The sequence below is a fragment of the Mastigoproctus giganteus genome, chromosome 10, assembly GCF_048544385.1.
Source record: "Mastigoproctus giganteus isolate SK-2022 chromosome 10, ASM4854438v1, whole genome shotgun sequence".
Lineage (NCBI taxonomy): Eukaryota > Metazoa > Arthropoda > Arachnida > Uropygi > Thelyphonidae > Mastigoproctus > Mastigoproctus giganteus.
This window is the reverse complement of record NC_143584.1, coordinates 152689000-152714393: the sequence shown is the minus strand read 5'-3', so window position 1 is coordinate 152714393 and position 25394 is coordinate 152689000. Positions and strand designations below refer to the sequence as shown.

The 25394-nt window shown below is 35.7% G+C and overlaps 1 protein-coding gene across 3 annotated transcripts in view; it reads right to left on the bottom strand.

Moving 5' to 3' along the window:
• The window catches only part of tn (tripartite motif containing protein thin), an 81809-nt gene that overhangs the window by 18602 nt on the left and 37813 nt on the right, over window positions 1-25394 (bottom strand). Inside the window, exon 1 of one of the 3 annotated variants that reach the window (XM_090383485.1) lies at window positions 14705-14818. The exons of 1 other annotated variant lie outside the window; for it this stretch is intronic. The gene's annotated coding sequence lies outside the window, so the exon portion shown is untranslated. Of the gene's footprint in view, window positions 1-120; window positions 188-14704; window positions 14819-25394 lie in introns of those variants that run through there. One more of the 3 variants, XM_090383486.1, reaches the window with a different exon arrangement.

Genomic DNA, 25394 nt, shown 5'->3' with positions numbered 1-25394 from the left:
AAAATATGTAATAACAAAAGACAATTAAACATAGCGGTGATAAAGTAGGTAAGCGCGCCAAAATACTATATGGATAACAATGATGTTAAAGCGATAAAGAATAATAGATGCATTACTTACTTCTTAGGGTTAGGATGTAGATTTTAATAGCAGTAGCAACGCTTTAACTTGAAACTATATATTATTATATTTTCTGAGTTCATTAATTTTCTTACGCGGATTCGTAGTCCCTAAGTTCTACCAGCTGTCGTTAACAAACAATTGCTGCAAACTGATGTATACTACCAGGTTTCTGCGTGTTGTTATTATAGCCTAAAAGAAACATTTCACAACCCTCGGCCGTAATGCAGTTCAAGTTACGAAAGCATTGCTGTCCTCCGTGCGTGATCATGACCTGTTGCTGGCAAGCTTCCATTAGAGGGATGGTTGACACTATCTAAGGCTAGTTACCCAACTGTGAGTCGTCATCTCCGATAGTATTTTGTATCAGATCTGATAAATCGTTAAAGAGGAAACTGGGTTGAGTTGTTTTGGATTGACGCCAAGGCAACTCAGGCCATGAAGCATCCGTGTTTCTGTCCGCGAATGGCATGTGTTTCGAAATTTATTTTGTCTGTTCTCATACCAACTAGCACTGTCCCGCTTAAAAATGCTTATACCACTGTAATGCCACAGATGCATTGTAGTGATTTATAGAGTGGTTTTGCAGAATGAAATTATTCCCCATTAAAAAAGTGAATAATTAGTTTGAACGTCATTCAATGTCATATAAAGACAGCAATTTTCAGTATTACATGTATTTCTGTGTATATATTACAACAAAAATCTAACGATCGATATGTTGAACACGTTCATGGTATATTCCTCCCACCTGCGTGATAAAGATCACCCCTAATACGCATTATGCAACTCAACAGACTTGTCACTAATAAATTGAGCAGGCTGTTTAGTTAATTATGGCTTTATAATTTATAGAATATAGTAAACTAATGCTTTGCTGTATAACATGGTGTCTAGTATCTAGTACTGTTTTATTCTAATTAATTTTACACACTGTTAATTACTTCATACGTTATGCCTTTCGCTGAACATCACTGTAAGCCTATACCAGGACAAATTCCTGAATGTTCGAGACCCGCTAATATTCATAAGGAACACTAAGTAACTATCCAAGCTATTAATAGATGACGATTAACGAAATCATTCACATTTTCGTCACTTTCTAAGCGGCTGTTTTTGTGCTAATTGGAACGTGATCAGTGGGAAGCCAGCCTTTCAATGAAAGAATCCTAAAGAATGACTATGTGAGTACTTTAAGTTGTTGGCCATTAGGATTCTTTCTTTTAAATGCTGGTTTCTCAACGATGAAGAGCAAATTAGCACCGAAACAGCCATCTGGGAAATGGCGGTAATGTCCATAATATGGTTAACAGTCATCTTTTAATAACCTAGATAATTATTTGGTATACTTTATGAATATTAGCGAGTCTCGTACACTTTCCCATGGTATGAGCATCGTTAATGTATAGTATGAACAACGATTATGAATTTGATCCGAGAAAACAAAGTAAGACACTTAAAGCTTGACAAGTGCTTTTGTTGAACAGTTTTGGTATTACTCTCTCACGTTCTAACTCGCTTAGTTGTGTGTGTGTAAAAGTGATAAATTATTGTATAACTTGTTTCCCAAAAAATATGGTATAGGAACTTTATCCTTTTATTTTGCTTATTTGTCATTCTCCCTTCTTTTCAACCAGTTAAACATACAAAATCTAAGGCTAAGGCGCATTTAGGGCTAGAGCCTCAAGCTGCGAACAAATTTAGACTATGTATATAAAGTGCTTAGCATCATAATACACAGCCATTTCTGAATAAACAGAAAATTTTTAAGGTGGCATCGTTTTAGGTTATATCTCATATTGTGAATACCTTCACAACGAGTTGCCATGATATTGCACTACTTCGAATAAGTAACGCTTCACCTAAGGAGAAGACTAATGTTACTTATTCTCAGATAGGTACCGCCACCCAGACAGCACTGTTTCAGGACTATTTGCTGTATGTATGTGAATATCTACTCGAATATCCACTTGTCCCTATTAGACTTAGAAAAGCAAAAAAGGTAGAGGGAAAGTTATAGTAGGAGTGGAAGAGGAAAAGAAACAGTGTAGAAGAATGAAAGGGACAGTAACTCCTTCAACTCACACCACTCAAAAACTCATAAACTCCTCGAATAGGCAACGCTTCCCCAGTGGAGAAGGCTGTTGTTACCTATTCTCGGAAACTCCGGACATCATCAAGCTCCCCCTAGCAGCACTGTTTCAGGGCTATTTGATGTATGTATGTGAATATCTACTCGAATATCCACTTGTCCCTATTAGACTTAGAAAAGCAAAAAAGGTAGAGGGAAAGTTATAGTAGGAGTGGAAGAGGAAAAGAAACAGTGTAGAAGAATGAAAGGGACAGTAACTCCTTCAACTCACACCACTCAAAAACTCATAAACTCCTCGAATAGGCAACGCTTCCCCAGTGGAGAAGGCTGTTGTTACCTATTCTCGGAAACTCCGGACATCATCAAGCTCCCCCTAGCAGCACTGTTTCAGGGCTATTTGGCCCTTCGTCAGTGAGTGGGTAGGTACCCAAGTGATGCAATGATGGCAAAAACAGTTATGAAGTATAACTCCACAATATGAGAGATGCCTGATGGTGTATGATGTATTTAGACTAAGGCGCATTTAGGGCTAGAGCCTCAAGCTGCGAACAAATTTAGACTATGTATATAAAGTGCTTAGCATCATAATACACAGCCATTTCTGAATAAACAGAAAATTTTTAAGGTGGCATCGTTTTAGGTTATATCTCATATTGTGAATACCTTCACAACGAGTTGCCATGATATTGCACTACTTCGAATAAGTAACGTAAATTAGTCTTCTCCTTAGGTGAAGCGTTACTTATTCGAAGTAGTGCAATATCATGGCAACTCGTTGTGAAGGTATTCACAATATGAGATATAACCTAAAACGATGCCACCTTAAAAATTTTCTGTTTATTCAGAAATGGCTGTGTATTATGATGCTAAGCACTTTATATACATAGACATACAAAACCTATAATTACGCTCATAAAGCAAGAAAGAAATGTTTAATATTTAATTTTAGAGATTCTGTATTTTTATACAGAATGTGTATAAAAATACCATCCCATCGCGGTTCTTGATCTTATTTTCTAATTTAATGAATAGGTACAAGGAAAGGTTTTCGTGTATACCCTTCAAAAAACTACCCGTTATATAAAATAGATGAAGCATTTCCATAAAAAAAATCTTTTTCTCTTTCATAAGATTTTTTTTCTTAATAATAGAAATGTAGATAGTTGGCAAGCTTTTGCATGCGTCAAGGAACCTTTACACCTCCTTTGGTAACAGAAATATATTTCGAAGTTATTGCACATTTGATTTCCAGCTGGTAAAGCCTGTAGAAAGATTTGTCACCATGCGAACGTTCCTTAACGGACAAAAAGTGCGCCTAACGTTCACCGACCTGATAACATCTGTGTGAACACATCTTGAAGCTGAATGGCCTAGTACAGGCCACGCATTCGGAAGACCATATTTTTACTACACGCGGTCGGTAACTTCACTTAAAAAAAAAAAGTGAGCTGATTTCTTGCCTACTTATAAACCAGGCGAAAAATGACTGTGATATCCTTTTCACGGAGATTCGCGTATTACACACGGACAGACATGGTGAATTCCAAAAATATCTGTACAATAGGGGCATTATGCATGTATGCTAATGCGTCTAAAAAGAAGATAAGAAAATGTGAATAATTCATCTGTGCCACATATGTTTAAAATTTAAGCGTACTGGCTATCTTAAGTTAATTGGAAAGTTTATGCTTTTCACAAAAGAAGCTTTTAACATTTGTAGCCATGCCGTCGAAAACAATGAAAGTGCATTATCAAGGAGAGCATGGTAAAGTACCTTCAACCATAAAATGTAAGAAACTACAGTATAGCAGAAAAATTCATTCTGTACCAGGTACATAATGTGTCCTGCCGCTAGCATATTTAACGTGTTTTACATTTAAGAGTCATCGGCAGGCGTAAAAAACGTGTTAATTTTCAGATATTAATAAAATTCATGGATAATAATATAAATGTTTTTATATTATTAATAATAATTACATATCGACTACTGAAAGTATTGATCTCTGATGACTAAAGTAGGATATATAATTTTTACATTAAAGAGAATGTTCACGACTAAATACACTATCTATAGTTGTTCGATTATGTGTAGTATTTATCGAAAGAAATGATGACATGTCCAAGTTGAAGAATATTTTTATAAATGTGCAGAACTATTTTCCAGTCTCAGAGTAATTGTAAAGAAAAAATTACATTCAGTCTGAAAACACCAGGTGACTTGAAACCAGATGCGTTTTCGAATTAACGCATTTCCCAGTTTCCGAAAGTTTTTTTTGCATCTTAAAACCTTAATATTTCTGTTTCTAAATTCCTTAGCTTTCCAACAATATGCTATACGTCCACATTGTCCCGTTTATTATGTGGGAAAATTTCTTTGATCACATGTTCATATTTCCCACTATCCTGGAAAAACTACTGCAATTTTCAGAGTTTGAAAGTTTTTCCTCTAGTATAGAGCTAAGATGAAGCTTCGTACAAATTTTCATTACATTTGGTCCAGTAGAAGATAAATTATTGTTGCCGTCATACAAGTATCATTCCAACAATACAAGTTACAATAATTCTCTTCTAGCGGAAGCTGAAGTCACTTCCGTAACGCTTTTCGCGTGACGGTTTTTCGTTACATTTTTTTTTTTGGAATAACGTCAGTAAAAACGTTTTTAAAGTCAAAAACTCGAAGATTTTCGCTGGATCAGTGTTATACTATACTCATTGTATATTACATTTTCCTTTTTCCGAAACACCTCACAGCGATTAGTATGGTAGTTATCGTAACATGTATTCCAGTGAGTCCCTATCTTTTGTCACTCAAGTCACACCTAAAGTTAAAAGACGCACACCTAAATAGTAATTGCCACTGAACTCGGCGTTTTTCCTAATCTCGCGGCACACTTGAAAAGGGTCGCGGCACATCAATGTGCCGGGGCACACATGTTAGAGTATCTTTCATTACAAGTATGAAAAACTGAATACATTGTATTCAGTTTGTCATATTTGTAAGATTTTTCATGCCCAAACTGAATACATTGTATTCAGTTTGGGCATGAAATATCTTCACTTCCTACATCCATTATATTCAAGATTTCTCTCTATCTAAGCTGATGGCAGCAGTTTTCAATGTGGTTGGCTGATTGTTTGGGGGATTTCTTGGTGTATCAACTACTTTGGTTATAGTTCTTCCATTCATATAGTCTTTATCATGTATTTTGGCAGTACATGTGTGTTCGCCGACCGATTTGCATGTTGCGCAATCTGGAACCCTGGAATAGCTCACAGGCAGGGAAGGGGGTATGATACGTGACAGACTGGTTTACCTTTCAGGACTACTGTGGTTTGTTGTGAATAAATATTTTTGCCTAAGGTAAAACTGTGTGACTGCTCAGCAGAACTGTTTTGAACACATTTCCAATCGATCAAAAGGATGATGGCATACAGAATATGGTTTCGGATTAAAGCCTTAAATTCAAGGAGTTCCACACAAACAGATAAAAGAAATAAATATCCATAAAGCACGAGTGACTACACATCTATGGATAAATAACTTTCCACAAAGGCGTATTGTGTCGATAAAAAGATATGTCAAGCAGTAAATTTCCAGCCATTAGTTCTACGTCAAAAAAAAAAAAAAAGAAGCCAGTTATACAATATAGTTGTTAGGCCAAATGATGCAAGGAAGCAGAATTTCTTCATTGAATAAAGAAAATAATAATAAAAAGAAGAAATGAAATAAAATATCCATACTATTCCCATAAGGTAACTATCCAATTGCGCTTTGAACTTAGCCAGACTTATTCCTTCTGCCACCTTGGGAGGCAACTTATTTCAGTATTTAACAACCAAGAATTAATTTTTTGTTAACCCATTCGTATAGAACAATAATAGTATAATTGTTTTTTTCTCTCGCGGACTTTCATATAATACAGCATTTTCATCACAGTTGAATTTAACGACACGTGATCGAATAATAAATCAAATATTATATTTGTAAAATACATACATAAAAACAAATTACATTTATTTTTGATATTTTAAAATCCGAAATTGAAGCGTTAGTAGTATCGATTCGGTTCAACGCTAGGATATGAGGACTACCTAAAATACATCAATCTCAAGATTGCAATGGACAATCAGTTGCTCATCGAGGCTACTTCTGTTTCATAGAATATAAGTTATCGGCCTAGCAGAGGGGAATTATAATGCAAATTTGGAATAATTATAAAAAAATAGATGCTTGATAGGAACGGTTATCATTGTATTTGCTGTATATATACATTTATTTTATGTTGAATTCTTGTAGGCATAATAAATAATCTTACGAAGTCTGTATATTTATTTCTGGAGAGCAGTCTTTAATTGGTCATAATGGAATTAATGTTAATAATTAGAAAATAGTATGCCTCCTAGTGAATTGGAATATCATCGGTTTGGCTGAAACAAGAAGAAGAAATGAATCACTAATAAGTTTATCAAGTCGAAATCTGCTGTACACCAATGGAAACAGTGAAAGGAGTGAAGGTGGAGTTGGGTTTCTGGTCCATAAAGATTTTAAAAACAACATTTTGGAATTCAAAAGTACATTACCAAGGGTGTCAAGAATAATACTCAAGATTTATAAGAGGTACAAGCTAAAGATTATAATGATTTATTCACGAACATCGAGCCATGATGATGAAGAGGTTGAAGAAATGTACACCGAAATTGAGTCTTCTAGATGAGCAGAAAGCCCACTACACTATTATTATGTAGGACTTCAATGCTAAGGTTGGGAAAAGGCAAAACAGCGCAGAAAGAGGAACTATAGGAAATTTTGGAATTGGTGAAGGAAATAAAAGAGGTGAAAGACTTGTGGAATTTGCAGAATCTCAAGGACTGTCAGTAACGAACACTTTTTTCAAGAAAAGGGTGAACAGAAAGTGGACATGGAAGAGTACAAATGGATTAACAACTAATGAAATCGACTTTATCCTCATTAACAGAAGATATATTGTGAATGATGTTAACGTCCTGAATAAGGTAAATGTTAGAAGTGATCACAGAATGGTGAGATGTATACTTGATATAGATGTAGGAAAGGAAAAAACTGACTCGAGTAAATAATACAAAGGTCTTTGAGATAACAGAGGAGGAGAAAAAGCAGTATGTACTGGAACTTAACAAGTTTGAGCTTCTGCAGACTGCTTAGGACCAAGATATCGACGAGGAATATTACAACTTTCTGAAAGTGATAAAGCCCAAGAAACCTATAGGGAAAAAGAAATCCAAAGAAGAAAAAATTAGTCAAGAAACACTTGTCATGATGAACCGAAGACGACAAATGGAGAGCAAGAAAATCACTGACAGGGAGAAAATTGAGTATACTGAGTTATGCAAAGCCATTAGAAAGAAACTCAGAGAGGACATAAGAAGATTTAACATAAGAAAAGTAGAACAAGCATTAAGGGAAAACAAAGGATTTAAATCAGCAGCCATGAGCAGTAATACAGAAAGACAAATGATACTGAAACTGAAGAATAGCGATGGTGTACTTATAAACATCAGAGTAGGCATAATTCAAATAGCAGAAGACTACTAGAGAGAATTATACAAGGAGCGAGGGAATGATGCCAGCAGTGGGGAAGATGGATTGCAAAGTAGCAACACATACGACATACCCGGTATTCTTTCTGATGAGATAGAACATGCATTGAAGAAAATGAAGAATCAGAAAGCCCCGGGGGAAGATGAAGTTACTGTAGAGTTGTTAAAATTGGGAGGAAGAGACATACAAAAAGTGGCAAGGCTCTTCACAAAGTGCATTAGAAAAGGTGACGCCTAAGCAGTGGAATAATGCAATCATAGTTTTGCTGCATAAGAAAGGAGATAAATCAGAAATTGGAAATTATAGACCAATTAGCTTGTTATCCCACATGTACAAGTTGCTCACAAGGGTCATTACTAACAGATTAGAAAGAATGATGAGAATCAATCGAAAGAGCAAGCTGGCTTTAGGACAGGATTCTCAACTATGGATCACCTTCACGTAATATCACAGCTAATGGAGAAAGCAAATGAATATAAAACACCATTATGCCTGACATTTGTGGATCATGAAAAGGCATTTGACTCCATACAGCATAAGGCAATGTTTCGGGCACTGGAAAGACAAGGCATAGATACCCCATATATTATGATTTTGAAGAAAATATGAGAGAGTGCTACCTCCTTTATTAGACTAGACAAAGACAGTAGGAAATTTAAAATCGAGAAAGGAGTTCGACAAGGAGACACAATATCTCCAAAGCTGTTTACTGCTGCCCTTGAGGAAGCTTTCAGAAGATTAGACTGGTGGCAGAAAGGAGTCAATGTGAACGGAGAGTACCTAAACCATTTACGATTTGCAGATGACATTGTGGTCATAAGCCACGATCCCAAAGAATTAGAGGAAAATCTTAATCAGTTATGCACAGTTAGTAAGGATTTTGGACTAAAGATGAATATGGCTAAAACAAAAGAAATGATGAACAAGTTGGAGTCATATACTTATCTGGGACAAGTTATTAGCTGTAATAATGATAAATGGATGGAAGTCAAGAGAAGGGTAAATTTTGGATGGATAGCATTCAGGAAATATAGTCACATACTGAGGAGCAATATCCCAATTTGCCTGAAACGTAAAATAATGAACCAATGTATACTCCCCACCATGACTTATGAAAGTGAAACTTGGGCACTCAACAAAAGAATGGGAGAGAAGCTGAGAACTACACAGCGAAGAATGGAACGAATTATATTGGGAATCAGACTTAGATAAGAAGAGAAACACATGGATTAGGCAGCAAACTCAAGTAAAGGACATTCTTATCAAAACTAAAGAACTAAAATGGTCTAGGGTAGGACACATAGCTCTGAGACATGATGACAGATGGACTAAGAAAATAACAGAATGGTACCCAAGAGGAGCTAGAAGAAAACCTGGAAGACAAAGGCGGAGATGGATAGATGAAATTCATGAGTTTTTGGGCAGTAAATGGATGGCCAGTGCTCAAAACAGAAGGAACTGGAAAGTTGCTGGAGAGGCCTTCAGTGGATTGAAAATGGCTGATGATGATGCCTCTTAAACGTTCACACCATGTCGAAAGTGAAGCTTGTGGGCACATGTTCCATGTAATGTTAAATTTCTGAAATTTCGGCGACTCAAAAATAAATAAATAAATATGAATAAAAAAAATCTGAAATTTGCATTAACATTATAACAAGATTTAGTTGTAAAAGAGCCAAGCATTCAACAACTATAAAAAATGAGAAATTCAGTAGGAAAAAAAAAAAAATAAAAAAAAAATAATAATTAAATTTCAATTTTATTTATAATCGTGTTATCAGTGAAATGCCGTTACTGGTCAAAGGTCCAAGGGCATTTCCTCATACACTTTTGTCTGTCTGCTTGCTTTTCTGTAACGTCTACGATGATACATTTATCAGTAATGTAACGCCATCCAAAGATTACACTAAAAATTCCGGTATTGGTTCGTCTCAACGCGGTAGTAACAAGCAGCCTTCCGCTAAAAATAGCACTGAGTTCAGGTAATATAAAGAATAGTTAGGATCAAGCCTAGAATCAGCAGGCAAAACTACTACGCCATTTTTCAGCAAGTTGGGACCACAATGCCAACACACTGGAAGCAAAAAAGGTTTGTCAGACGTATAAAAACCGGAAGTAAAAATTTGTCACAGCCTGTTGAAAGACAGTAAAGGTGAATTGTAATGCCATTTTTTCTTTCATGAAAAAATATTGGAAAATTAAGTTAAATTTTAATGTTCTGACACAGTTAGTTACATAAACGATTCTAGAAACAAGGAAGAGTAATTATGTTATTAAAATCCAACCAATACGCGAGCCTAACTGGTAGTTTATTTATTTTGTTTTATTTTTCGAGAAAAGTATAAAGTGTAACAAGACGGCCAGGGTTGTAGGATCTCCGTTAGCTATAACGGTGAACCAGAGTTTTCGCTTCTGACCCATATAAGATAGGTCCATATGTTGTGCACGTAAATTACTTTTGTTGGAAAGGTTGGTTTGTCAGTTATTCGAGATGAAACCCCAGCGTCCCACCGAAAGAAAAAAAAAAAAAAAAAAAAATTGCGATTTTCATTAGAATCAAGTATTGGGTAATTCAGAGGTTGTAGTTAAGGCGCTTAAGCCTAAATTGTAGCACATGGTCAGGTGTATTTTAAGGGAGTGTTGGCTAATGTATAAATTATGCCTTTTACCAAAAAAAAAAAAAGAAAAAAGAAAAATAACCACCTAGAGTAGATATTTTAACCTAACGTTTGTGAAGCTATAGTACAGAAGTTCCTAAACGTTTTCGGTTCATGGCACCCTTAGTGTCTTAATTTTTTCAAGACGCCCTAAGCCAAAAGAAATGCCTAACAGTTCCGTTTTTAAGTAGTTAGGTCCAAACAGCTTATATAAGTAATACTGAAACCGTGATAATGTTGAAACTGTGAACTACCTTGAGCTAGTAGTTCGCGCGGTGTCCGACAGGTGTCAAGTATCGCTGTGTTTCCCTCGAAAATTTAAAATATTCCGTCCCCCCTTGAGTTCGCTGCGGCGATCTGGGGCGCCGCGGCGCAGTTTGGGAACCACTGCTATAGTAGAAGACTATTATAATTTTAAAAAATAACTACAGCTTCTAGTTGTTCTTCAAAAATATATATGAGTGAACTGGGATAGAAACATAAGGTATATGAAAGCCACAAACTGAGTCGATATTCAAAGTTTGCAAGATTAATTTGTGATGGTGACAATAGATAGCATGCGGAATATTGGTAAATAACTGGGATGCGATAAAAGGAAGTTAAGAGTAGCTGCTCTAAATGCTACATTGCCAAAGTCAACAAAACGTGGAAACAAAATTACTAAACACTGGATCACGTTGAAATTGAGCTAGGAATTTTTGCAAAACTAATAAAATAGCAGCATCAAATTTGGCACTTAAACCGTCTAAGTTACTATACAGAAGAAGATTATCTTATGAAATAAATCAGAGCACTGAATAGAATGAAGTGGAATAACTTATAAAAACTTAAGCCGCCTTATTAATTTGGCAGCATTAATAAAGTACCATTACTCAGAGCTTGTTTAATTTAAATATTCTGTTACATCTAATATTACATGTCAGAATTATTGAAAAAAAATGATATCTTCAGTCTTTCTGAAAAAGACATGATTCAGAATTTTCTTTCATTCAAAATTTCGGTCACAAAAAAGTAAAGATTATTCAGAAACATTTAAAAAAAAAAAACTGAAATTGAAAATAAAAATTATTAAAATTATCATACTTTTTGAGGTAGAGGATATGTCTAGGGGTGTGCTGCCAATTTGTTAACAAGGGGCTCGCTTCGGAAAAATTTCGGCCAAGGGTCATCCCAGGCTAAAATAGTCTGTTAAGTTTTATCAAACTAATTTTCAACAAGGAAGTCGGATAATCCAAAAAAAAAAAAAAAAAATTAACAACTGGCTTGCGCAAATTCTCGTACTGAGCTCGCTCCAGCAAACCAGTGGATATATCCTCCATGCCCTTCTTTGAAAATCGGAAAAGTGAATAACCGTTAATGTGGAACATTTTTGAAATTATCATTTCTTTCTTTTTTGAACTGGTAGCCAACAACCATTCGGGAATATGTATATATTCTTGCCCCCATCAGAAAAGTGAATGAATCATTAATGTAGATCATTTGTGAAATTATCACATAAATGGTTTTATGAAAATTCGGCTCATCAAACAATATATGTACACACATGTATATGAAATTATATCGTACAATTTTCCCACTTGTACGCAAAGTTCCCACAGTCGTGGAATTACAAGCACTGATACAGTTTATTGAAATACCAGTCAAAAACGTATTAGCAAACAAAAAAAGGAAGAAAGAAACAATGGGAAGTATATAGTTTTATTCTTTATTTACAGCAGTATTTGTTTATTTATTACTTTAATTGTGTGGTGGTAATGTAAACAATGAAATTCATTATTTACATTGCTTAAAATGTAAATAAACCATTATACACAGAACAACAGACGGTGACAGTTTTAGATCAATTATTCTTGTGGTGTTGTAGAACACGCAACGTTTGGAAATTCTTTTGTTACTTGGAAGCATTTTAATATGGTTACCCTTCACCATCCATTATGATATTCCAATGTTGAAAACAGTTTTCTTACTGCAGTTAAGATGTCCTCAGTGATGCTTTCTATTGCAGCTGTGATTTCTAACTGCACATGGGTTATTTCCTTACTCTATACCCTTTGGTTATCTCACGAAAATATATTACAGAAATTCAGCATCCAAAGACACCAAGGTATCGATTATCTTACCTTTATCTGGAAGTCATGCAAGATAAAGTTATTCTCTTTAAGGCATGAAAGTCAATTTACAATGAATGATTTTTCAACACGATGGTCCGACCAGGAATATATTAGCATCAGCAGTGGCAAATAATGCAACAAAGCAAGCTTACACAGCATCAGCCAAAAAAAAAAAAATAATAAATAATAAATAAATAAAAATTTACCATTTCACCTATTCATTCCCTCCACTAGTTTGTCTAGTTCTTCTTTCAATTTATATAAGCTACTTTCTCTACAACAGAGAAAGTAAGACTGGTATGGCCTTCATCACTATCATTGATAAATATTCGAAACAGCAATGGATCCAACACCGAACCCTGGGGGACTCCACTAATAACATTAGTCCATGAAGAGCAGTGTCCATTGATTACCACTCTCTCTCTTCTCCCACTCAACCATCCCTTTATCCATAGCAGCAACTTGCCCTTAATGTCATACTGCTCCAGTTTGTAAAGTGTCCTTTTATGTGCAACAGCATCAACAGCCTTGCTGAAAACCAAGTACATGATATCAAAATTATTTTTTGCATCCAGTTCCTTTGTGACCACGTCGTAGTATCCAATAACATTGGTCAGACAAGATTTCTCCTTAACAAACCTATGCTGTGTCTGAAGTCTAATTGCAGCTTTGTCTAGATGATCCTGCATTACATCTTTAACTAGTGACTCCATTATTTTCCCTGGAACAGAAGTTAAACTAACAGGTCTGTAATTACTCGTCACCCTCTGATCCTCCTTTGTGAATTGGGGATACATTCGCACATCTCCATATTTCTCATCGAGGTACAGAACTAAAATTGTCTGCAGTGTTGTTACATCATATTGAAAAATTGTTCACTACAAATTGAATTTCATGCCTTAAAGAAAGAGAATAACCTTTTCTTGCCGGATTTACAGATAACGCTAATGTTCACTTATAAGTATCCCCAGAAAATAAGAAAAATAGAGCAATATGCACAATTTTGAAAACTGTTTTTGCTTAGAGGGTACTCTTGTAAACTTTAATTTCGGCGGCGGGGTAATAATATTCTAGGGATGTTAAAGTAAAAATTCAACAGCTATAAATTAATGTTTACTAAACTAAATGTAGGTTGATTTACAGCTTAGAAAAAAGTAAAATAAAATAAAAAGTTGAATGAGCCTTTAAGATTTAAAGTATAAATGAAGCTTATAAAGTCTTAGGAATTAAAGAACTGGTCTTTAAATAAATTAATTTTAAGCGTAGCTTTGAACTTCATCCTTCGTGTTGGCATTTAGCTATTTCTGAATTCGGCCTTTGACTGCCTACAGATAAAACCTTATCAGAATTTCAGGAGTCGAATACCTAAGCGAGGTGCTCCCCAACTCTGCAGTAGGAACTTTTCTTGAGTAAAGCAAAATTAATGTGAATGCATTTATTAAATTATTAATCATATGTAACTGATGTGTTACGAGATATTAATTGAATAAAGTAATGTAATAAGATTAAAGATCAGATTAAGGCCAATTTTATTATCTTCCGAACATAACAAACTTAACAGCATTGGTTAATAGTACACCTCTATTATATTTCTGTTATTTCAATAATTAGAGTTGGGTGTTATTAAATGCAATTTCAGTTTATAACATACATTTACAGAACTATATTTTATAAATAATATAAAGTCCCTTAACTCCGCTGACAAATAATCGTTTTTAAAAATATCTTATATGTAAAAGGGAATCATAAAAAGATCTAATGTAAGAAAATTATAGTAGTTGGCATTTGGGATGATTACTGCTGTGCTTCATATTTCAAGTTTGTTTTATATGGCTTAATTCATTGCTGCTGCAATATTTTCTCAAAGTGAATACCAGTCTTCCGTGATTTTAAATATAGTTCACTGTAAACTATCAGACTATCTTATTTACTACATAAATCAAAAAAGCACTTTGTAAAATTTAAGTTTGCCGATATCAATAATAATGACTGCAAACTAAATATATAATGTAGTATAAATGAATACCTAAGTCCAATTTGAACCAAGGGAAAAAAACAATTTGTTAAACATACATTATAATAATACTTTGTAAACACATGGAAGTAAGATAATGGACTATTAGATCGCAAAATGTCTAACACTTACGGCAAATCCGGACTTGGAATGATGTAACATCCGATACAGCGGCTACTCGACTACTGTGAACTACAGGATGCTCACCAGTACTATAACAGATCAAGTAACCATCCTACGTGTGAGTGTCTCTCCGTGCGTCTGCATGTTCGCATCTGTAACACTAAATTGGGCAGCACGTGCTAAAATTAGTATGCTCGTGAAGTGACGTAAGGCTGAGCCAGCAAGTGCGTTTTTCAACCCACCCTCCCACTGCCTGCCTATATTAGACTGTAGGGGAAAAAAAAATCACTCGCGTAACAATGGTGTGTGGTAGTTCTGCAGTGATATACCAATTCGTAGTTCCAAGTCAAGGTTCATCAAAAAAAAATAATAATAATTGAGGTGAGAGGGCTTTTCAAGGTCTGCTAAATGTAGTTATTGCTATCAGAGTGATATATAACCTATCTTGTGAAAAATAATTAGGAATAGCTGCTTGATTTTACAAACTAATTGCTGCAATTACTTTAGGAATGGTTCTACCATCACTGGAAAATCAAGAATTTTGAATAGCTGATGTGTTCTGCATAATTTTTTATCCATCTGGGTTGAATCACTAACACATTTCAAATTAATTTTAAGTATTCATGGATAATATAGAATATTCCATGGCCTTATAAGCTCATGCAAAAGCACCCACAAAAAAAGTAAACTTGATCGATTTCATACACAATAATGATGAAGTCTTGTGATTAATAACAGAATCTGCGTGTGAAGAGAAAGAAAGGGCATCTTGATGAATTTGGAGTAGGCAGCCGGTTGCTGAATGTTCTAGCTGACAAGAAATTGCACTGTCCCATGTATCTGCCTGTAGAGCACACTAGAGTTAGTGTGTTTTCATAAGATAGTACAAAGCGGGGTTAGAAGACCGCATCGTGAAAAAAAGACATCACACTTGTAATTTACTTAATATACAAAGTATAATATAATAGTAACAATTATACATGTATTATATTAGTACAAAGGTAATTTGTACAATTTAGATCTTGAATTAAATATTATGTTCATATTACTTTATTAATATCATTTTTGTATGATGTTATTTATCACATTTAAATGAACTGTTCACCTTTCGGTAATTTACTTCTCGCTAAATTGCATCTACTCTCTGTAAACTAACATGGGGCCCACCCAGTGTATATTTACATTCAAATATATTATTATTTTCCAAATACTGGCCATTCCCTTAATTGAGTTTGTCCTACAGCATAGCAGAACGTTTTATTAATAATCCATAAAATGAAATGTTGAAATCTGGCACCATGAGTGGTTTGAAGATTAGAAATGTGAATTTGAATAATTTTCAGAAAATTCATATGAAGAAGATTGATTATTCATATGTGCATTTAGGAAGTAAAATAAATAAATGAAGGGGAAGATTTTTTAAATTTCTTCCAGAGCAACTGATTGAGTTTTGAGTTGGCAGCTGGTTGTTTACTTCTTGTGACTGATTTTTTTTTAATAACTGGTTTTTATTATTTTTATTTATTTTTTTATTAATAACTGGTTTGAAACTATTGCAAGCTTTACTGAGCACTATGCACAAAAAGAAGTTTGTGAGATTCATTACTATTATATAGAGCGGGCTTGCTACTTTGATTAGGAGAACCAGGTTTTAAAAAAGGATAACAGTTCAAATGAAATGAAGACTAAAGGATTTCATTTCTTCCATAATTATTTTTTGATGTGATCAGAGGTAATGCTAGAATCAGTAACAAGGCATGAAATATCTAGTATTTCATGCTCTTCGATTTAGTGTAAATTGGTAAAGGGAAAGAGATTTTCCGAAATTCTTAAAACTCCAAATTTTCCTTGAAATTTATGGGAATAAATTAGGGGAATCGAGGAAGAATAGCTTTACAGTCTCGCACTTTTGCACAAAATCCGTAATAATCAGCCTGGCATTGTATTATCTCTCTATACATTAAAAAAGTTTTCCTCCTAGTAATAATTATTCGAGCTAATGGGAGAAGAGAGCGAGGCAATTACGTCACTACAAATGCAAATAATTATTGACAACTGCCTCCATAACATTCACCAACCTCTTGCACATGATTCACTGTCTAATATTTGGTGTTGCACTGTAACGTTTTTTGTATATTAATGAATATTGTATATTTATAAAATAGCTTAGTCATTTTGTAAATATTTTAGTTCTGCTCTTTTGGATGCAACAATATTCCTCATGTATTATGGGAACCCGAAGCAAAAGGCCTTTTCCTAAGTGACTTATGTAAACACAGGTAAATAATTACTTACATAGTGATATTTATTCGACCTTGAAAATGCCGCACACTAGAAATACACAGGTAAATAACTACATAGGTCATTTCCTGATTAGATATTGATCACAGTGACATAGCGTTTTTTTTTGTTTGGCGGCACTGGGGGTCTCCTCCAACTCCGTGTTTTTACTCTGTGTAGAATGCATACTCTGCATACTGCCAGGGTGTGTGTTTTGTGAAGTATTAGTGTGGGTTGTGTTGTTCCTCTGGCCACTTAGCCTGGAGAGCCACTAACGACCCAAGTTTCCGTCACCACCCCGGTGAGGCGGGCCAGGACACATTAAGAGAAAATAAACCTCTAGCGGGATGAACCTTGGGGTAGCCTAGGCATCCAAGGAGAGCCCAAAAAAAAAAAAATTATTGGAAAGGAGACAATGGGGAGTAGGAAGAGGTAAAAGGGGTAGAGAACAGAGGGGGCAGTGTTGAGGCACTCACCTGATTTAAACTGGGGGGGGGACTGTAGGGAGACCCCTGGTACAGGACGGCCATCCTGCTCCAGACGGTGGGAGTTGAAATTGGGTAGTGGGGTGAGCCACCAGGCAAAAGGGAGTAGGGGCCACACGGGGTGGGGAAGGGGACTGGGGGAAAGAGACTCAACCATCCCAGATGTAGACCAGATATTGAGCTGCTGGAATGAGTACAGAGAAGGGCAACAAGATTTGTGAATGGAACAAAGGGTTGTTCTTACGAAGAAAGGCTTAAGTTTTGCAAATTACAGTCTGGAGACTAGGCACCGGCGAGGTGATGTGATCTGATAGAGGTGTATAAAGCCTTGAATGGTTTGAGCATGCTCAATGCTGATGGGATTCTGCCTCTTGCTCAGAATAATCACCTGAGAGGGCATAAATTCAAATTGAGGAAAAACAGATGTAGGATAGATGTGCGGAAATTTGCCTTTAGCCAGCGGGTAGTTGGTTGGTGGAACAGACTTCCATCCCTTGTTATGGAAGTGGATAGCCTAAATAAATTTAAGGCTCAGCTGGACAGGTATTTCGAACGAACGGAGGGGGTGAAGTGGAAGTTTTTTTTTTTTTTTTTTGGCTGATGCTGCATAAGCTTGCTTTCTTGCATCATATGCCTCTACTAATGCTAATCTCAGGTGGCAGGAATAAAAGAACATAGGGAAAGAGATTCCTATGGCGGAGCCTGCTTTTTGCATCTCTGGCCTGGGGGTTACCCTAATGGCCAGTGTCAGCGTCCCACACTATGCCAGCTAGGAAAAGTTGCAGCATGGTGTCAGCTTGGATAACCGTGAGGCCCCTGAGGGCCTGAATAGCCATCAGTCTGTCCGGTGAAGAGGCTAAGATAGAACATGCAATTAATAATAACTTTCATTCACACAATTTTACTTTTTATAGTTTTTTCTTACACTTTCTATTTTCTTTTATATATTAAATTAGATATCGATCAGTGCGTTTCGACAGGTATGTCTTGCTCCGTCATACTTCTACATATTACGTAGAAAAGCGTGCGCGGGGGTTGGCGAGAAAAGCGAGCAGAGCCCCCCCCCCACCCTAGTTATTATTATTATATTCTAAGGGCTTAAGCCTCATGCTGCGAAAGAGATTAGACTGTGTATTTTAGTGCAATTGCATCATTTATACACAGCTAATTATACATTAGCAAATTTGCAATAGCGGCATCGTTTAAGTTACTGATGCAATTGCACTAAAATACACATTATTATATTGTTAACACAATGATAACGCTTTTCATTCTAGGAACTAACTTCCTTTTCTGAAACTAGGGATTTGCTAGATGAATTTTTTTAAACCGAACGATTCAAAAGTTGCTCATAGTACTTCAATATTCACTGTTTTACTGGTGGAAAAAAAAATATTGTGAATGATTTTCTTGCTGTCAAAGAAAGTAATCAATATCGCTTTGGTTTTTTATTTTTGAAAATGAATAATTATTTGTGTCTTAGTTTATGGAACTTATTCGAAACAGAATGACTCGTCACCCATCATGATCGAATCCTTACAAGGAGGGATCATCATTAACCAGAACTTAAAATGATAACGCCTTGAAGTAATTCTAAAATGACTGCGTGCGTGTGAACATTCGACTTACGCTATGCAAATCACCTTGTAGAGGAAAGCAGTCACGTAGGTCAGATTCCATAGCTCGTTCATCATGGTTTTTTGCGCCAGAAAAATCAAAATCAAATCAAAGCATCATGGTCCTACGTGCTTTGATATGTATATGGTGGATTCAATTCTGGAACTTCGTTGCCAAACCGTGTTCATACAGGAGAAGATAAACTATAAAGGTACAAAAACGTTATAATTCTGCCATGATATAAAATAGGACATTTCAGAAATTCAGAACTGTTCTAGATTTCCGAGTTGCTTACAATGTATCTGGATTTCAGTGTTTCTGAATACAAAGCTACCTCACTATTAGTAGTAGTGGCATGTGATGCAAGAAAGCAAGTGTATGAGCTTATGCAGCATCAGCCAAAAAAAAAAAAAAAAAATCACACCATTCCCTCCAAATGCCTGTCCAGTTCCTCCTTAAATTTATTTAACCTATCAACTTCCACAACGACAGATGGAAGTTGGTTCCAGCAATTAACCACCCGCTGGCTAAAGGCAAATTTCCGCACATCTATTCTACATCTGTCTTTTCTTAATTTGAATTTATGCCCCCTTAGGTTCGTAATCTGAACAAGTGAAAGGATCCCATCAGAATTCAGCGTGCTCAACCCATTCAAGGCCTTATACACCTCAATCAGATCACCGCGCAGGTGCATAGTCTCCAGCCACTGCAATTTGCAGAACTTAAGCCTCTCTTGGTGAGGATCCCTTCATTCCCCTCACCAATCTTGTTGCCCTTCTCTGTACACGCTCAAGCAAATCGGCATCCTTCCTAAAATGAGGCCTCCAGAATTATACGCAGCACTCAAGGCGTGGCCTGACCATTGTCTTATACAGAGGGACAATCACCTTTTCCCTGCTAGCAAAATTCCTATATATCATTGACAAAACCCCATGACATGCCCTGGCCGTCTGTCTGCATTGCTCAGAAAACTTCATATCTGACTGCACAATTACTCCCAGGTCTTTTTCGTTTTCTACCACCTTAAGTGTAGTACCACACAGTTGTTACTTTTCTCTCGGGTTACTTCTACCCATATGCAGTACTTTGCATTTGTCAAGGTTAAACTTCAGTTGCCACTTCTTAGCCCATCTGCCCAAATTATATAGATTCTGTTGCAGTAGCACACTGCCATTACTGTCATTAGCAACCCTGCCAACCTTTGTATCATCTGCAAACTTCGACACTAAGCCTGATATACCTTTATCAATATCATTGATCAATATACAAAACAACAGTGGACCCAACACCGAACCCTGTGGGACTCCACTAATAACATTAGTCCACGAAGAGCAGCACCCATTGATTGTAGCAGTACCCTGCTACAATTTGATAACCTTCTGCCATTTTCAAACCTAAACTATTAACATAATTATCTTTGAAACATCAAATTCACTAATGACTATATTTTGCATCCTTCATATATATATATATATATATAGCGCCTAAGTTAGCTTCAGATCTGCTTGTAGTGCGCCTTTGAAGCGCTATCTCAAAGAAAAGAAACTGTCTAAATAAATTCCACCTAGTAGCTATTATAATATGTTATATCAATTAGCTTAAAGAATCCAAATATTCTTATATAAAAATCAATTCATAACAAAAACAGCATTGATCTCTCTTTAGAAAGGAACTTTAAATAGTAGCATAATGCGACTGTGTCCTTGCGGTAGCACAGTTCATATAATCACCGCATTCCCCACACCGGACGGAAAGGCTATGGGTTCGATTCATGTCAATGATGCAGGGAATTTTTATGAGCTTTTTTTTCACAACGTGGCTGCGTAAGTTTATCCCCGAAAAACTCCAAGTTTTCGTCCAGCAAGCGGCAAATTGACCACAGAACACACGCAATTGACAAACATAATTATATAGTGCAATATGATCTAAATCAGTGGTCTCAAACTCAAATTGCATGCAGGTCGAATGCACGATCTGAAAGCAGCTGACGGGCCGGAATTTTTTTTTTTTTTTTTTTTTTTTTTTAACAAAGTGAGAGTGAATATAAGCACCGTATTTACAACAAATACATAATTGAAATGTATTCGCGGGCCGTGTAAAATTGCTTCGGGGGCCGGATGCGGCCCGCCAGTTTGAGACCACTGATCTAAATCACTGATGCGGCTAAAATCCAACAACAATGCCACTCTATGTGAACATATACAGTGGTAGTTTTGCTGTTGTTCGAATACAAAATAATAAAAAAATGGGTATTATTTTTTTATTATTTTTAAAGGATAAATAATAACGTTCCCGTTACAAAATACAATTTTAACGAAAAGTTCAATATAAGGAAAATATTTCTAAATCTCCGCCCAATTTCTTTATTATTAATGCTTTGTAAATCCCTTTTGAATGAAATAGGTTTGACGAAAAATTCAGTACAACGAAATACATTTTATTAGAAAATTATGAGTGGCGCAGTGTAATACAGATTGTAAATGCAATTGGGGACGCATTTTCTTGAAGGAAAAATAAAGTGGGTTCTAAAATTTACGACAAAAGAATTCATTATCACATATTCACACTCCTTACGCGCTTTCCACCTTTTTGAATGATCGTTTTTTTTTTTTTTTTTTTTTTTTATTCCTGCTGCATTCCATTTTTATACCACTAACATTTAATTTTCTTATTAATGAGGGGGAAAAGTTAAATATTAAAAATAAAATTGACTTACTGATATTTGAAAAGTAATAATAAGTTGCATTTACTGTAATTTATTTCTAAATGACATAAGGTACAGCGGACAACTATTTCTGGTATGTGTCATTTCTTTATCAAAAAAATACAGTGGAGTCCCTCAGGGTTCAGTGCTGTGCCCATTATTGTTTTGTGTACAGTATTTATTAATGCTATTGATGAAGCTATATCAGGCATAATGTCTAAGTTTGCAGATGATACAAAGGTTATCAGGGTGGTTAATAACAGTAGTCAAGGTAAGCTATTGCAACAAGATCTAGAAAACTTAGGCCAATGGGCTGAAAATGGCAGTTGAGGTTTAATACTGAAAAATGCAAGTTATTGTATGTGGATAGTAATCCCAGATTAACGTACAAACTGTGTGGTACTACAATCAGGGTTGTGTAAAATGGGGAAAAGAACCCGAAGTAATTGTGCAGTCAGTTGTGAAGTTCTAAGTAGTGCAGACAGGCTGCTAGGACAGCTCATGGTGTTTTGTCAATAATATACAGCAATTTTGCTAGTAGGGATGTTTGTTGTTTTGGTTTTTAGGGGCATTAGCAACTAAGGCCATATTGCTCCAGGGATATGCGGTGGTCATTCCCTGATCTTCCTGCATCCTCCGTATTTGGTGGTCACGGGCTCGAATCCCGGTCTAATCAAGAAGCGTGTGCTACGCACTTCTTCTCCTGCCCACCTGGCTACGGAGGCGCCTTGCTAGTAGGGACAAGGAGGTGATTATCCCATTGCAGAAGGCAATGGTTAGGTCACATCTTGCCGACCGGGCTAGCCGGGTGGGTAAAGTGCGTGCCCGGCAACCCAAAGGTCGCGGGTTCGAATCCCGCCTCAGGCTTGGATCAAAGTACTACAAAACCTTGGGAGGTGCATTATGGCCACAGAAGCCGATGCACCAACAACTACCAAAAAAAAAAAAAAAAAAAAGGTCACATCTTAAGTATCACATACAGTTCTGGAGGCCTGATTTTAGGACTTTCCTAAGATCTGGAACGGGTGCAGAGAAGTGCAATGAGATTAGTGAGGGGACAAAATGATGCTCTTACCAAGAAAGGCTTCTCTTCTGCAAATTGCAGCGTCTGGAAACTAAGGGCCTCCGAGGTGATCTGAATTGATTTGTTTATGGCCTTAAATGGATTGAGCAAGCTTTGGGAAGGATGGTTGCAGAAAATATGCGCTGAGTTTGCTTTCAGCCAGCTGGTAGTTGATTGTTTGAATAAAATTTCATCTGTTGTTGTGGAAGTGGGTAGTTTGAGTAAATTCAGAAAACTAGACAGACTATTGGAAGGGGTTGGGCGGATGATATGGGAAAATGTTTTTTTTTTTTTTTTTTGGCTAATGTTTTATAAGCTGCTTTCTTGCATCATTTGCCACTACTAATACTAATAGTAAGATGCTTGCAAAACGACGCTGCATGGACAAAATAATTTCAATTATTTTACAAGTATTTTGTTATTTTATTTATTTTAAAGTCATTATTTAAGTAAAATAGAAGAGAAATTGTTTTACTTCTGCAATATCAGAAAACTGTGGAATTTATTTATACAAATGATTACTTTCAAATTATTTTCAGTTATATTATAACGAAATGATTCTTACGTCCCCAAGAGGTTCCTTGTAACAAGATTTTGCTTGTATGAACTGTGCGTTAAATATAACAAGTGACAACTATTAAGTAGGTAAGTAGATATAACTGAATAAAAGCCTATTGTTGGAAGCAATACTCGTCACCTGAAATGACAAAGTTCTTTCTGGAATGATGACGACAGGCTCCATTACAATGCAGTTTGTAAACACACTCGAATGGATACTAATTTTGAGCTCAGTTAAGCAGGCCAATTTGGCATTGGTGAGTGATTTCATTGCCTAAAATATGTGCAATTAAGAGAAAGTAACTAACTCTGAAAATATGCTGTGTGTGAGTAATTCAGAATACCTCATGCAACTTTAATTACCAATACTTATACTGTATCTGAATTTCATACATTTCTGATATGTTCGTTAGTAAATTTGGTTTTCACGAAATATCTGTATCAGAATTAAAGCACGTAATGGTTAGATTGTGGAGGGTTATTAATAATTACAGAAGGGAATGAAAGACGCTTCATTCATTTCTTTGCCATAAACGATTAAGTCAGTTATCAAGTCACCTGTTTATTCATTCACATAATGAAGGTTTGAGAAGTCGAATGCTTTAAATAGAACATGTATGTGGCACCACTAACAATGATATCACCTACACTTAAAGTAACAAGTACTGAACTCCATCTTTCGCCACGTTGGCCTATGTATAGTTGATGATTTGGCTACCTTTCAGAAAATGTTTCATACTGCTTAACAAATACTGTATAATATTCAAGAAGGGGTATAGCAAAACTGCCTTTTTTTTTAAATTGACAACTAAAAACAACAACACTTCAACCAAGTATGTGTGTACGCGTTTACAGAAACGAAAAAAAAAAATTCACTATTAGAAATGAAATACACAACTTTTGTTGCTGAGAAAATTATGTTTTGCATTATTTCCTGTTAGGCTGAATCTTCACAAAAGAAAAGCAAAAAAGGTGTTAATTTAGATGTTAAAAGAACTTGATGAGGGAAATGATGTGAAAGAACTGCGGCTTGCATATTCAGGAAGACTTATGAAATGACCAGCTGATACAAACGCAGCACAAACTGGCAGAGGGAAAATACTTTAGAAATAATATCACAACCATTAATAATAATAAATATCACTTTGTTCCAATAGTGGAAATTCCAACAAAGCCAGGAGGCTAGAAGCATCTATCCACTAAACAATTGTCTGATTTTTTTTCTATTTTCGGAGTAAAATAGAGGAAAGGAAAGGAAAGTAAAAAAGCAAAGGAAATTGTAGCAGAGAATGACTTAGGAAGGAAATTATGCATTGATCAGTAGATTAGAAAATCTTACTCGCTATTACCAAGGCTCTATGAAAAGAAAAATAAGGCAGCATCAATCTTTGTTAACTCTCTCTTTAATCACTGTTAAATACCAGATTCAATTTCAGCTTCGTTTAGAAGGAACCCAAAGAAGGTTTCGATTCCTCTTCAGCATATATATCTTCTCATTCAGAAAAGAATAGAAAGTTCTGATTCCATGTCTCAGTAAATTGCTAAATCCACTGCTGATTATAGAACTGGTATAAATTTGTTTATTTTTACTGTCCAAAATTAAGTCACTGGCATGTGTTGGTGTGCTAAAATAGGAGCTTTTGCGGTTTATTACTTTGGCATTTCATCACCTCAATACTAAACAACTCACCATGAAAGGAATATTTTAAAGAGCATTTAATATATCTTCATCCTCAGGCATTGAGAAAGAAATTAGATAGAATTTTCTTCAGAGCTAAAAATAGGCTTTGTAAATACGGGTACATTAGTATCTGGGTCATGCATTAAGGTTTTAAAAAATAGCAATAAGGATAATCTTGTTTTGGATTAAAAGGGTTAAATGTGCTTTCCTGGAATTATGCGAGGGGAAAGATATGGGAAATTAATACTGTCTGCTGTGAAGGTAGAACAACCGATTTGTTAAACACTTCAATGTCAGAAAGTTTCCCCTCT